Genomic DNA, 13,961 nt, shown 5'->3' with positions numbered 1-13,961 from the left:
TTTGATCTAGGTGTTGTTTAGAAGTGTGTTGCTTAATTTCCAAATGGTTGGTGATTGTCCTGGACATCTTTCTGTTATTGATTTCTAGTTTAATTGCTTTATGGATGGAGAATAAATTTTGTTTGATTAAAATCCTTTTAAGTTTACTAAGATTTGTTTTGAAGTTTCAAGTATTATCTTCTATCATTATCAATGCCCTGTTTCACACACACACACACACACACACACACACACACAAACACACACACACACTGAAGTGTTTGGACCTCAAGCATGACAAGCAAGCATGCCACTTATCCACACTCCCAGTCCTCAGTAAATGTCACTTAGGTGAAGCTGTTTGACCATGTTAAAATCTTCTATATCCTTGATGGCTTTCCACCTAACTGTTCTGCTAGTTATTAGGGGAGGCACATTGAAATATTTGCTTACAGTTGTGGATTTGGTTATTTCTTATTAATGTTCTATTAGTGTTTGCTTCAATTATTTTATAGTTTTGTTAATTTTTCAGGATTTTTATATCCTCCTTTATTATTATAAACCAACCTTATTGTTGGTGGTAACATTCTGCAGTCTGCCATCTATCTATGCTGACATTAATCTAGTAACTAGGGCTTTCTTTAGATTGATTTTTCATATGGGATATAATTTTCTGTTTCCTTTTAAGTGTTTGTATCTTTATATTTAAAATACTATTTTTTATAGACAGCATAGAGTTGTATCTTTAATGTTGACTCAATCTGACAATCCCTGACTATTTTTATTATTATTATTATTATTATTATTATTATTATTATTATTATTTTGTACCAGGGATTGAACCCAGGGACACTTAACCACTGAGCTGTATCCCTAACACATTTTATTTTTTTTAATTTTGAGACAAGGTCTCATTAAGTTGCTGAGACTGGCTTTGGACTTTCAATCCTCCTGCTTCAGCCTCCCAAGCCATTGAGATTATAGGTGTGCACCACCATGCCCAGGTGACAATCCCTGACTTGGGAGCAGAGTGCTTCTGCTCAAAGATTTCTGTGATTACTGGCTGCTGGCTTTCTTGCTGCTTGTTTTCTGCTTGTTTTTTCTATATGTTGCTCCCTCTTTCCCCTATTTCCTGCTTGTTTTCAAGTAAATGGATTATTATTTTTGATTCAAATTAATACTTGTTGGATCATTAGTTTAAAAGCTTTGTTTTATTGTTTAGTGATTTCTTCAGGGTTACTCCATTTCAAATATAATGTGAGGACCTTGCAACATTATGGTTCTTGGTGTCCTTGTTACAATATGATTTTACATATTTTATAAACTCCACCCTACATTGTAATAACTGTGCTTAAGCAGCCCATTAATTTGAATACTAAGAAATAACCTTATAAAACCTTATATAGAGCCAATGCAGTTACCATTTTTGGTTCTCTTCATTCCTTTGGGTGGATTTATGTTTCCGTTTTCCCTCTACCAGATGAACTTTCCAGAGTTTCTCTTATTATATGGGTCTTGTGCTGATGAGTTGTTTTGGCTTTGTATGTCCGCAGATGTCTTCATCTTCCTTTGTTGTGTGTTTCCCTGGGTTTAGGGCTCTAGGGTTTTCTTTCCGTGCTCTAAAGATGTTTCACTGTCCCACTGCCTTCAAGTTACCTGGATTCTTTTTCTTTTAAAACTTGCTATCCTTGGCTCTTTTTCATAATCATTTTAAAAAATGTTTGTTTTTTTAGATATACATGGCAGTAGAATGTACTTTAACATATTATACATACTGGTTTTGGCTGTGGTTTTTTTGTTATTTTTTTGTTTTTGTTGTTGTTGTTGGTGATGGTAGTTTTTTTTTTTTTTTCCTCTTAGGGTTTTTGAGAAAATTGATTATGATGTGCCTTGAAAAATTTTTTGAGTGTCTTACACTTTATGTTTGCTAAAGATCTTAGTTTTGGGCATTAAACATTTTCATAAAATTTGCAAAGATTTGGGGTATTTTCTTTTTTAAAAAAGTTTTTATATATATGTACACACACACACACACACACACACACACACACATATATATATATATATATATATATTAGTTGTAGATGGACACAATATCTATATTTTATTTTTATGTGGTGCTGAGGATAGAACCCAATGCCCCGTGCATGCCTGTCAAGTGCTCTATCACGGAGCCATAGCCCCAGCTCCAAGATTTTGGGTATTTTCTTCTGATATTTTCCTACCCACCCTTTTATTAATAACAATCACACACATTTAGACCACTTACACAATTTTGTTACAGAGCTCACCTCTTTTTTTTTCATTTGTATCTATTTTTTTCCTATGTGTTTCTTCTTGGATAGTTTATACTGCTGCTGTATCTTCAAGTCCACAAATTTGTTTTTATACAATGTCTGATGTACTTCTAATTCTACCCAGTGTATTGTATTTTCATCTCAGACTTGGAGTTTTTATTTATGAAGTCTGGTTTAGGTTGTGTCTCTACTTAACTTTTTGAATATTTAGAATATAGTTGTAATAAAATTTCAATGTTGTTATTTACTAATCCTTTTTATTTTCATTTTGATTAGCATATATTAATTATGCATATACATGGGGTTCAGTGTAATATTTTAATACATGTGTATGATGTGCACTAATCAAATCCAGCCTCCTTTATCCACCCCCATTTTCCTATTTCTAATAACCCCCATTCCACATTTGGGTTAACCATTTTGATTACTTGTTTTTGATACCAAGGATTGAACCCAGGAGACTTAACCAATGAGCAACATCCTCAGCCCTTTTTTTATTTATTATTTTTGAGACAGGGTCTCATTAAGTTGCTGAGGCTGGCTTTGAATTTGTGATCCTCCTGCCACAACTGGTTGCTGGGATTACAGGTAAGTGCCACCATGCTTGGCTATTTTTTCTTTTCTTTTCTTTTTTTATTGGTTGTTCACAACATTACAAAGCTCTTGACATATCTTATTTCATACATTAGATTGAAGTGGGTTATGAACTCCCAATGTTTACCCCAAATGCAGATTGCAGAATCACGTCGGTTACACATCCACAATTTTGCATAATGCCCTATTAGTAATTGTTGTATTCTGCTACCTTTCCTAAACATCCACATACAAGACACAACATGCAGTACTTATCTTTCTGTTTCTTCTTTATTTCATTTAATTAGTACAACCATTTTGGAGAACACAATGGAGTTCCCTAAAAAATTAAAAAAATAAATCCACCATATGATCCAGCTATCTCACTCCTAGGTATATTACCAAAGAAGATGAAATCAGCTTACTGAAGAGATCCCTAAACACCCATATTTATTGTGGAACTATTTCCTATAGGGAAGAAATATAATCAGCTTTGGTGCCTATCAACAAATGAATGGATAAAGATAATGTGGTATAAAAACACAACACAGTGGAATAGTATTAAGCCATAAAAAGAATGACATCCTGTGATTTGTAGCAAAATGGATGGAAGTATAGGGTATTATGTTAAGTAAAATAAGTTTGTATAATAATTTCAACATTTGTGTCAGTTCTAGTTTGGTTTAATTGGTTACTTCCCTCCTCATTATAGATTATATTTTCTTGCCCTTTTTCATGCCTGATAATTTTTGATTGATTATACAAGATTATGAATTTATCTTGTTGGATGACGAATTTTTTGTATCACTATAAATATGCATATTTTTGTGTGTGTGGTGCTGTGGATTGAACCCAGGGTCTCACGGATACTAGGCGAGCACACTACCCCTAGGTTACATTCCCCAGCCCAGCTCTAAGTATTCTTGGGTGCTGTTTGTCATTAAGTTACATGGAAAGAGTTTGGTTCTTTTTGCCTCCTGCTTTTAAGATTTATAGACAAGATGTGGTGTTTAGTCTACCACCAGTTATTCCCCACTTCTGAGGCGACAGCCCTATTAGTATTCTACTGTTTCAGTCTGTGCAGGTGCCACAAACCTAGACAGTATCATTTATGAGGAATAGGGTTTATTTCTCATAGTTCTAGAGACTAGGAAGTCCCAGGTCAAGGCATTGATGAGGGTGTTCTCATTATGCCAGAAAGGCAGCAGGAATGGATGGGATGAATACTATCCTCATGTGGCAAAAGGAAAAAGTTTGGTTTGTTCACCTTCTTTTATAGGAGTATTCATCCATTCATCCCTTTAAATTCATCCCTTAATGTATATAGTGATCAATATATACTATGTAATATTTTCTATGTATTATCATTAATGAACATATTTACTTATTTATTAATTATGAATGACTGGCTCACCCAATCATGGAAGCTGAGAAATCCCAACATCTGCCGTCCACAGTCCGAGGCCCAGGAAATCTGGTGGCAGGTTTCAGTGTGCGTTTAAACTCTTGAGAACTGGGAGGGAGGTGACGGTGTGATTCTCACTGGAAGGCAGGGAAAGATGAAACGAGACGTTGGTGCAGTCAGTAAGGTGGGAAGAAAGGATGGATTCTTCCCTCCTCTGCCTTTGCCCGACTGAGGCCCTCAATGGATTAGATGATGCCCACCCCCATGGAGAAGGGCTCTCCACTTCACGAGTCCACAATTCAAATCCTTACTCATCCAGAAATGCCCTCCTAGACAAACCCAGAAATAACGTTTATCTGGGGCATTCCTGGCCTCTTCAGTTCATATATACAATTAAACATGACACTCAGCCTCCCAGTGGCTTATCTACATGCAGGCCTCCATCAGCACACAGCTGAACACTCAAGAAGACTTGCCATTGATCTCTCTATGGGGCTCTCTCCTCTCTGGTACTCTGTCCTTTGCACGCCATCTGACTTGACTCCTGGGGTCTCTCTCTGACTCAGGGACTCTCTAGGGTTCTCCCTCAGTGCTGCTTCTCTCCGCCTTTGTGTGAAGACTGTCTGGATTTAGAGCTCACTGGTTTCCCCCTTTTTCTCAGGTATCACTCACTCTTTTTGTTTTTAATCCTTCACTGGTTCCCTATTTTATTTTATTTATCTTTTATTTGTTGTTTTCAGATATACCTGACAATAGGGTGTATTTTGACATACCATACATACGTGGAGCACAGCCCATTCCAATTAGGATCCCATTATTGTGGTTGTACATGATGTGAAGTTACATTGGTTGTGTATTCATATATAAGCATAGGAACGTGATACCTGATTGATCCTGTTGTCTTTCCTATTCCCATCCTCCCTACCTTTCCTTCATTCCTCTTTATCTAATTCAGTGAGCTTCTATACTTCCTCTCTCTACCCTCCCTTGTTATGGGTTAGCTTCAGAAAAAATATCCAGCCTTTGGTTTTTGGGGACTGGTTTATTTCACTTAGCATGATATTCTCTAGTTCTATCCATTTGCCAGTAAATGACATTTCATTCTTCTTCATGGCTGAGTAATATTCCATTGTGTGTGTGTGTGTGTGTGTGTGTGTGTATCACATTTTCTTTATTCAATCATCTGTTGAAGGGCATCTAGGTTGTTTTTATAGCTTGGCTATTGTGAATTGGGCTACTATAAATATTGATATAACTGCCTCACTGTAGTATATTGTAGTATAGTCTTTGGAATTTGGAATATAAGCCAAGGAGGGATAGCTAGATCAAATTGTGGTTCTATTCTAAGTTTTCTGAGAAATCTCTATACTGCTTTCCAGATTGTACCAATTTGCAGTCCCACCAACAATGAGTGAACCTTTTTCTCCACATCCTCACCAACAATTATTGTTCCTTGTATTCTTGATAATTGCCATTCTGACTGGAGCAAGATGGAATTCCAGTGTAGTTTTGATTTTATTTCTCTATTGCTAGAGATGTTAAACAGCTTTTTATGTATCTTTTGACCATTTGTATTTCTTCTTCTGTGAAGTGCCTGTTCAATTCCTTTGCCCACTTATTGATTGTGCTATTTATATGAATAGAGAGCCTAAAGAATGGGAGAAAACCTTTACCACCTCTACCTCAGGTAGAGCACTAATCTCCAGGATATACAAAGAACTCAAAAAACTGAACACCAAAAAAAAAAAAATTAAAAATAACCCACTTACCATATTTTAAAAAATTTGTTCTTTTTTAGATATATATGACAGTAGATTATATTTGGACACATTGTACATACATAGAGTATAATTTATTCTAATTAGGATCCCATTATTGTGGTTGTACATGATGTGGAATTTCACTGGTCACGTATTCATTGTGGCCTAATATTTGGGAACATAGAAACCATTGTTTCATATATTTTGTCTGTATTTTTTTCTTTATTATCTTAGGCATGAGTGCAAATTTATTTCCTGTTACTCCATTTTAAATGGAAGGTGAAGTCATCCTATCTTCTTTCTAGAAATAATGACCTCCCTGACCCATGTGTGGCCTCCTTTGCAGTTGTGATTAATCATGCCATTGAGTACAGTATTCTCTTTTTATGTTATTTGGCTCAGTGGGACAAGGAGCCTCAAATTTAGTTCCCACATTGAAAATGTTTACTCATTTCAAATTCTTATTTAAATTGCTTTAAAATTCCAACTGTGTTGCTTATCTTCAGCAAGCTCGAAGACAAAATGACTTGCTGAGGGACAGTACAAGATATAGCAATGATGACATTACACATTTGTGGAATGACTTCTTTGCACTGTGCTTGACATCTATGATCTCATTTGATCCCCAAGGCCCCAAGAGACAGGCACTAGGATTATCTCCATCTGGAAGATGAGGGAAATGGGAGCCCTGTGTTTTGAAGACTAATCAATACCTTTGCTGTAATTAAGACAGCCAAGAGGAAGGTGAAGAGGAAGATGAAGACTGCAAATTGGTGCAGCCAATATGGAAAGCAGTATGGAGAGTCCTTGGAAAACTTGAAATGGAACTACCATTTGACCCAGCTATCCCTCTCCTCGGTCTATACCCAGAGGACTTAAAATCAGCATACTACAGGGACACAGCCACATCAATATTTATAGGAGCACAATTCACAATAGCTAAACTGTGGAGCCAACCTAGATGCCCTTCAATAGGTGAATGGGTTAAAAAATGTGGCATATATACAAAATGGAATTTTACTCAGCAATAAAAGAGAATAAAATCATGGCATTTGCAGGTAAGTGGATGGTGTTGGAGAAGATAATGCTAAGTGAAGTTAACCAATCCCAAAAAAACAAATGCCGAATTTCTTCTCAAGCTGACTCATAGTGGGGTAGGGAGGGGGGGCATGGGAGGAATAGATGAATTCTAGATAGGGCAGAGGGGTGGGAGGGAAAGGGAGGGGGCAGGGGATTAGCAAGGATGGTGGATGTGATGGACATCATTACCCCAAGTACAAGTATAAAGACACAAATTGGGTGTCAACATACTTTATATACAGAGATATGAAAATTGTGGTATATATGTGTAATAAGGATTGTAATGCAAAAAAAAAACCCACAAAGTACATGTATAAAGACATGAATTGGTGTGAACATACTTTATATACAAAGATATGAAAAATTGGGCTCTATATGTGTAATAAGAATTGTAATGCATTCCACTGTTGTGTATTTAAAAAAAATAAAATCGATTAAAAAAAATAAATAAAGAGTGGCTCCCTTCTTTCCCAGTTCCTTCATGACCTCCTGTGAGTGGTGTAACTGTAACCCCCACATCTAAGAAACACATGAGTAGGAAGCTTGACTGAAACACAAGGCCCAGGAGAGCAGGGTTGAGAGTAAAGGGACGCTGACTCCTCTCCTCATATTCCTGGGACCCTTGTAGTAGACATGTCTTGTTTCCATCTGCCGATCAACCCTTCTTGCCTTCTGATGTTGAAGCCATGCTGAACCATACATAGGGATTAGACAGGTTGCCTCCAGTAGGGATTTCATCCTGGGTTTTCCTGGCCAGTAAAGGACCTGCTCCCACCTCAGCTATGGTACTTGTTTCAAGGACATGCATGAGACATGGGTTGGGATTTACCAGAGTCCATTCCAAATTTACTTTTGACAAATATATGAAAAATACTTTCTCCTAGTGCTATGAAGGTGTGTATAAAGCAGGGACTGCCAAAACCCAAGTGATAACACCAGATACCTGAGACTGCCTGTGCTCACAGAAATTCAAGTTGTACAAACCCACACTTCTTATTTTTGATCTAGTGATTAAGTTTCTTTGAGCTTGGTTTTTGTCTCTAACTTGCCAATTTGCAGCTTTCTATCTTGAATGTTTACCTTCTCCAAAACTGTTCCAGGAGTGATCAATCAGCATCACCAGGGGAGACCTGGTCTATCTCATCCTTCAGACCATATCACAATCATTGCAATGGTCATGAGAGGCTAAAGCAAGAGTTCCTCAGACTGGACCCAGTGATGGTCACAGTACCTGGTACCATCAGGCCAGGCTTGACCTTCTTGCCCACACCACAGTGAGCCTGGGCATGATGGCGCCTGGCTGAAGGATGAATCCTAAACCCAGAGTTCTCAGCGAACCCCAACTGGGGCTGAACAAAACTGAACATAGCCTTTCCCACGGATCTGACATTTACCTGTGCCAGCTCACCTAACTCCTTGCAGATATGGATTCATGTAATAGCGGGATTTATGGAGGTTGTATTAGAGAAAAAGCTGAGAAGTATTTTTTGAACCCTGTGATGTGCTTTACCCTGTGCTGGGGACTTTCTCATATGACTTTATTTTCACAAGCTTTTCAGTGGCTACTAGATGATCAATTTTATAAATGAGGAAAACAGACTGAAGAAATTATATGACCTACCCAGGGTCATGTGAGTCAAATAACATCTTACTGGATGTTAAATTCTATTCTAAGTCTTGTTTGCTACCAGTTATGAAATGGGTTCAAATGCATGTAAGGGAACATCAACAAAATAGTCTTTTAAATAAAAGTGTTTTACTTTTTAAATAATAAGTATTCAGGAGATCTGCAGCCTAGGCTCTAGGATGTTCATGGGGGGAAAGGGAACTTTCGACTTTCTGCTCTTCCATTCTCATTCTCATTCGTATCCATGAAAGAGGTTGGAGTTCTACTATAAAAGAACATAAAAGAATAGTGTTTCAACAAAAAGTGCTGGGATAGCTGTCAGCCCTCCATATGTAGGTTCTCCTTCCATGGATTCAACTGACTACAGATGGAAAATATTTGAAAGAAAACATTTCATCTGTACTGAACACATGTGGACTTTTTCATCCTTATTGCCACACAATACAGTGTAACTCTTTCCATAGTGTTTACATTGTGTTCGGTATTAGGAGTCATCTAGAGACGATTCAAATTAAACAGGAGGATGTTGTCGATCATGTGAAAATATGGTATCATTTTACGTAAGAGACTTTAGAATTCGCATATTTTCATATCCTTATCTCAGGATGTTTCATTATTAGGTACTCCTAGAACCAATTTCTCATGGATACCAAGGGATGATTGAATATTTATATGCAAAAATTTAAAAACTTTAAAATATCTATAATTAACTTTAAAGGTAGAAAGTCTATTGAAGTCATAGGCCTAAAACTTGACCCTGGCACTGCCATCAATTGTGCAACTTTGTCTTCTTTAGGCCTCTATTCTCATTTGTAAAGGGAGTGTTTTGGAAGAGATCAAAATGGTTGCTCGGGTCCTGTCCACATCTAACCTCTTCTTGGTCTGTGGTCCTACAGCTCATGAGCTTTGAGATGCTGTCACACAACAGGTGGGCACCAAATCAAGAATTCATGGTCATGGGTGCAGCACTTTGCCTCTCTACCTGTTGCCACTAGACCTCCTTTCCCTGACTCCAGATCCCCGTAGGACATTCCCTCAGGCAAGAGAATATCAAAGTACAGCCAGGAAAACCACATTCTAGTTGACAACCGTGAGGAATTCCCTCATATACTTCTATTAGTTACAAAAGCCTTTTTCTTTTTTCCCCACGCTTTAAGGTATAGAGACTTTTTCAGGTGAGCACACATGAAGAGGTTTGTATCAGAATGCTGGAATATATGGGCAAAGTGCAGGGCGTGAGCTCAGTATCTTGACAGGAAGTCAGATGTTCATGCACGATCCCCCCAGAAAGTACCCACAGGGATGGCAGCATTAGAACCCCTGTGTCTGGCCCAAAGCTCAGGTGTCATGCCAAGTATTGTATCCAGAGCTGCATGATCCCATTGCACGATGTATAGCAACGCACCAGATAAAAGCTTCTGAAAAGGGGGCCTTGGTCTTTGCTGAGGCTTGGGATCCCATGGAGATTCAGAATAATGCCAATGATTCACACAAACAGCCATAATTTTCTTCTTGTCTTATTTATTTAATTCTATTTTTTATTTATGCTTGTATTTATTTAGGTGCTGAAGATTAGACCCAGGACCTCACTCATGCTAAGCACATACACTACCCATCTGTAGCCATCCTTCTCTGAGTAGCTATCTTTCTCACTTTGCAAACACTATTGACAGGCTACCATCCTTGCAGGAATGCAGGATATGTGTTTTTCTCCTTGTTTCCCAAATGAAGAAATAGGGCATTGGGGAGGGGAAGTGACTTACTTTGTTGCAGCTCGAGGGTTAGAGTCAGTCCTCTACTTTGAGGTATCTGATATCTTTCTTGAACATTTTCTCAGTTACATCTAACCCATTCTATTCACATACTTTATTATTTTTTTAGTTTATAGGCAGTGAAATGTTGTCTTACTCTAAATCATGATACAATGAAGTGAATTTTTTTAAAAGAGAAAGAGAGAGAGAGAGAGAGAGAATTTTTTAATATTTATTTTTTAGTTCTCGGTGGACACAACATCTTTATTTTATTTTTATGTGGTGACTGAGACTGTGGTTACAAGTGGGCACTTCCCATTTTGACACGCCATGTGCATGCACCCTCTGTGCTTTGGTATGCCTTGGTACTTCCATGTTTGTGTTCTTAGCAGTCACTCTGTAGCCCCATTCCAATCTTCTCGCCTTCCTCAGTCCAGTAGGCAGTAAGAGTATCATCGAGTCTAACAACTTACTTTGTTCTTCCTCTTTAAAATTTTATAAGTATAATTCCTTTTAGATGGCACTCTGATTTCCTAAAGAGTTGGGCATTGGTTTTATGCCTCATCCCACAGCAAATGCTGTGGTCCCCACCTGTGCCAAAGCTACTGGTTGAACACACCTGAGGCTGTTGGCCTGAGCACTGCTGTTCTGATGTTGGAACTGCATTTGGACCCACACTCAAGAAAGGCCAACAATGGCAGAATGTGAAGACCTAGAAGCAGCCCTCAACCAGAAAATCTGAAGGGGAGTCAGTGGGTGAAAACCCAGCCTCTCCATCCTCTGAGCACATTCATAACCTCATCTCAGAGTTGGCCTCAGGAAGCACCAACTCACACATGTCCCCAGAGCCTGGCTCAATTCCTGACTTCTATTAGGTCCTTAATAAATGTCCAATGAATAAAATCAGCTCTAAAGTTTATCAGAAATTCATTTATTTATTCATGTATGCAATGAACATTTCTGGAGGACCTATCAGACTTTAGACACTATGCTAGATGCAACATAATATATGTGAATCATCATTTTAAGGAATCTAAAACTTAACATAGTAGATAATACATGCAAATAAATAATCTTATCATCATTATTTGCTTTGTTGTAACCAATGACCCCCACCCCAAATTGAGAAGCATAGAATGATTGACATTTATTAACTCAGTTTCTCTGGGACAGGACCTGGGTGAGGCTTAGCTGGGAGCCCTAGCTCATGGGCTCCTGTGGGGCTGTAGTGGGGCTGTCAGCTATTGCCGCATCATATTGAGGCTGGATATAGCTGGGGGTCCATATCCCAGGCAGCCACTGTTAGAAGGAAGTTGTTCTATTCTGTTTTGTGCTGCTATAATATAATCCCTGTGACTAAATAGTATATTTATTCTTTCATAGTTCTGGAGTCTGGGTAGTTCAATATCAAGGCACTAACATCGGGTCTGGGCCTTTTTACCATGTCCTCACATGGCAGAAGGCTGAAGGGCAAGAGAAAAAGAAGTGCAAGTCCTTACATAATACAAGAGCAGAAGAATGAAAAACTTCACTCAAAAACCTTTTTAACAGCAGCACCAATCCTTTCATTAGGTTCCACTTCCCAACACTGTTGCATTAGAAATTAAGTTTACAACATATAAATTTTGGAGAGGCCAAACACATTCAAAGCACAGAAGATGCTTAGTTTTTCCATGGACCTCTCTATAGTCTGCACACATTTGCCAATAAGGATTTCAAGTAGCTGGAAAAGAAATTTCTCTCTCTCAGCTCTCATCTTTGTTCAGTCATCCTCTTGGTACACTTAATTCAACAATCACAATAAGCAGAATTTCAGATTTTTCCCTAGATTGTCACTATCTGGGAGGACAAAATTCTCTACATATGGTGAAGAGCATATTAGATTTATGAACTCCACCTAAGCCCTCCTTTTCTGGGGAAGTTGGGAATGTTCCAAAGAGCCAGGAAAGAGCCTCCTGATGCCTTGTTTTTGCTGTGGCAGCTCTGAACCCAGAACTTGGCTAATCACCTGGGCAGTGAACAAGTAGGAGTAGATGAGAGCCTTGATACTGGCTCAGTCACCTGCTAGCTCTGTGACTTTGAGGTTATTTAGCCTCTCCATGCCTCAGTTTCCTTATGAGCAGACTGCCTCTGAGGCAAACAGACAACATCAGATATCCCTTGATAAGGTACTGAATCACTGAGTATTAAAGCTCCTTGACTTATAATGGATTGTCCAAAGTATTCATCAGAAGTTGAAAATATCTCAAGTCAAAAATGCATATAAGATTCCTGATCTACAGAACAAAATAGGTTAGCAATACATTGCCCTGTGGAGTGTGAGCTGTCTTCCCTCATGGCCTCATGGCTGATGAGGAGCTGTACCTTGCCGCTGCCCAGCACCACAAGAGAGAACTTGACTGCAATACTAACCAGGGAAAAAGTCAGAATCCAAAATTCAAAATATGGTTTCTATTCAATGCATTTTGCTATCACAACATCCTATAGCTGAAAATTAGAAAGTTGAATCATCAGGAGTTAGAGTCTGTAATGTCTTGATATACAGATATGATAATATAAGTTATCATTATTCTTGGTGAAGACCTTGTAATTGTGGAGGTAAAATTCATTTGCAGAAATTAGAGATAGAAAAATGCAAAGGGATGAGCAGGCAGTGCTAAGCCCCACTCTAGTGTGGTTTGGACCATAGGGACCTCATCACAGTGGGATTAGAGACTGAGCTACAGGTTGGGCTGGAAACTCTTTTTTGTTCTACCCTCAGATGGGGGGGGGCTGCATTTTTCAGATGACAGTGATATCCCAGAATGTTGGGGTCACCTTCTACAATGCCATGTTGCCTCATGTTGTTTCTCTTTTAGGCTTGCATTGAATGGGTCATGACTCAGCTTGGTAAATATTTACTCATGTCCAAAGTACTTGCCAGGTATTTTTCTTGGCATTGAAGGGTACACAAAGGTGCTTCAATGATTGTGCTCTCTAGTAGAGGAGATGGTAGAGGAAGTACACACAACAGTGTGCAGGCTCTCATCTGCAGAAGTGATTAAGTGAAGGACAATGCCCCTTAGGATTCGAAGATGATTTAGTGGATGAGGCACTTATCCTGAGTTTTGGCCATGGTGGAGGGATGTTTCAGGGACAGGGACAGAAAGGATAGGGAGAAGGGAGTTCACTGGGGCTGTCAAATCTGCTTTTGCAAGGAGAGAAGCTGTAGTAACCATCATCAGGGAGGCTCCCTTGGTTCTCAGCAAGATTCTGGTGCTCAGGAGTCTTGTCCTTGAAGCTACAAAGAACAAAACAAACAAACAAACAAAACTATCCAAATCAGTGGGATTCTAGGAATCAGATGTCCAATCTCTTTGGGGTGGGGACTGGGGATGGATGAACATCAAGGCTTATCTGAGTTGAGTGGTGGCAGAGCTGAAGAAGTCCATGTATCTAGAGAATAGGAAAGGGAAGACAACAGAAAGGAGATCAGAGAGCTAGTAGTCC

Source organism: Urocitellus parryii, chromosome 3, assembly GCF_045843805.1.
Source record: "Urocitellus parryii isolate mUroPar1 chromosome 3, mUroPar1.hap1, whole genome shotgun sequence".
Classification (NCBI taxonomy): domain Eukaryota; kingdom Metazoa; phylum Chordata; class Mammalia; order Rodentia; family Sciuridae; genus Urocitellus; species Urocitellus parryii.
This window is presented reverse-complemented; position numbering follows the sequence as displayed.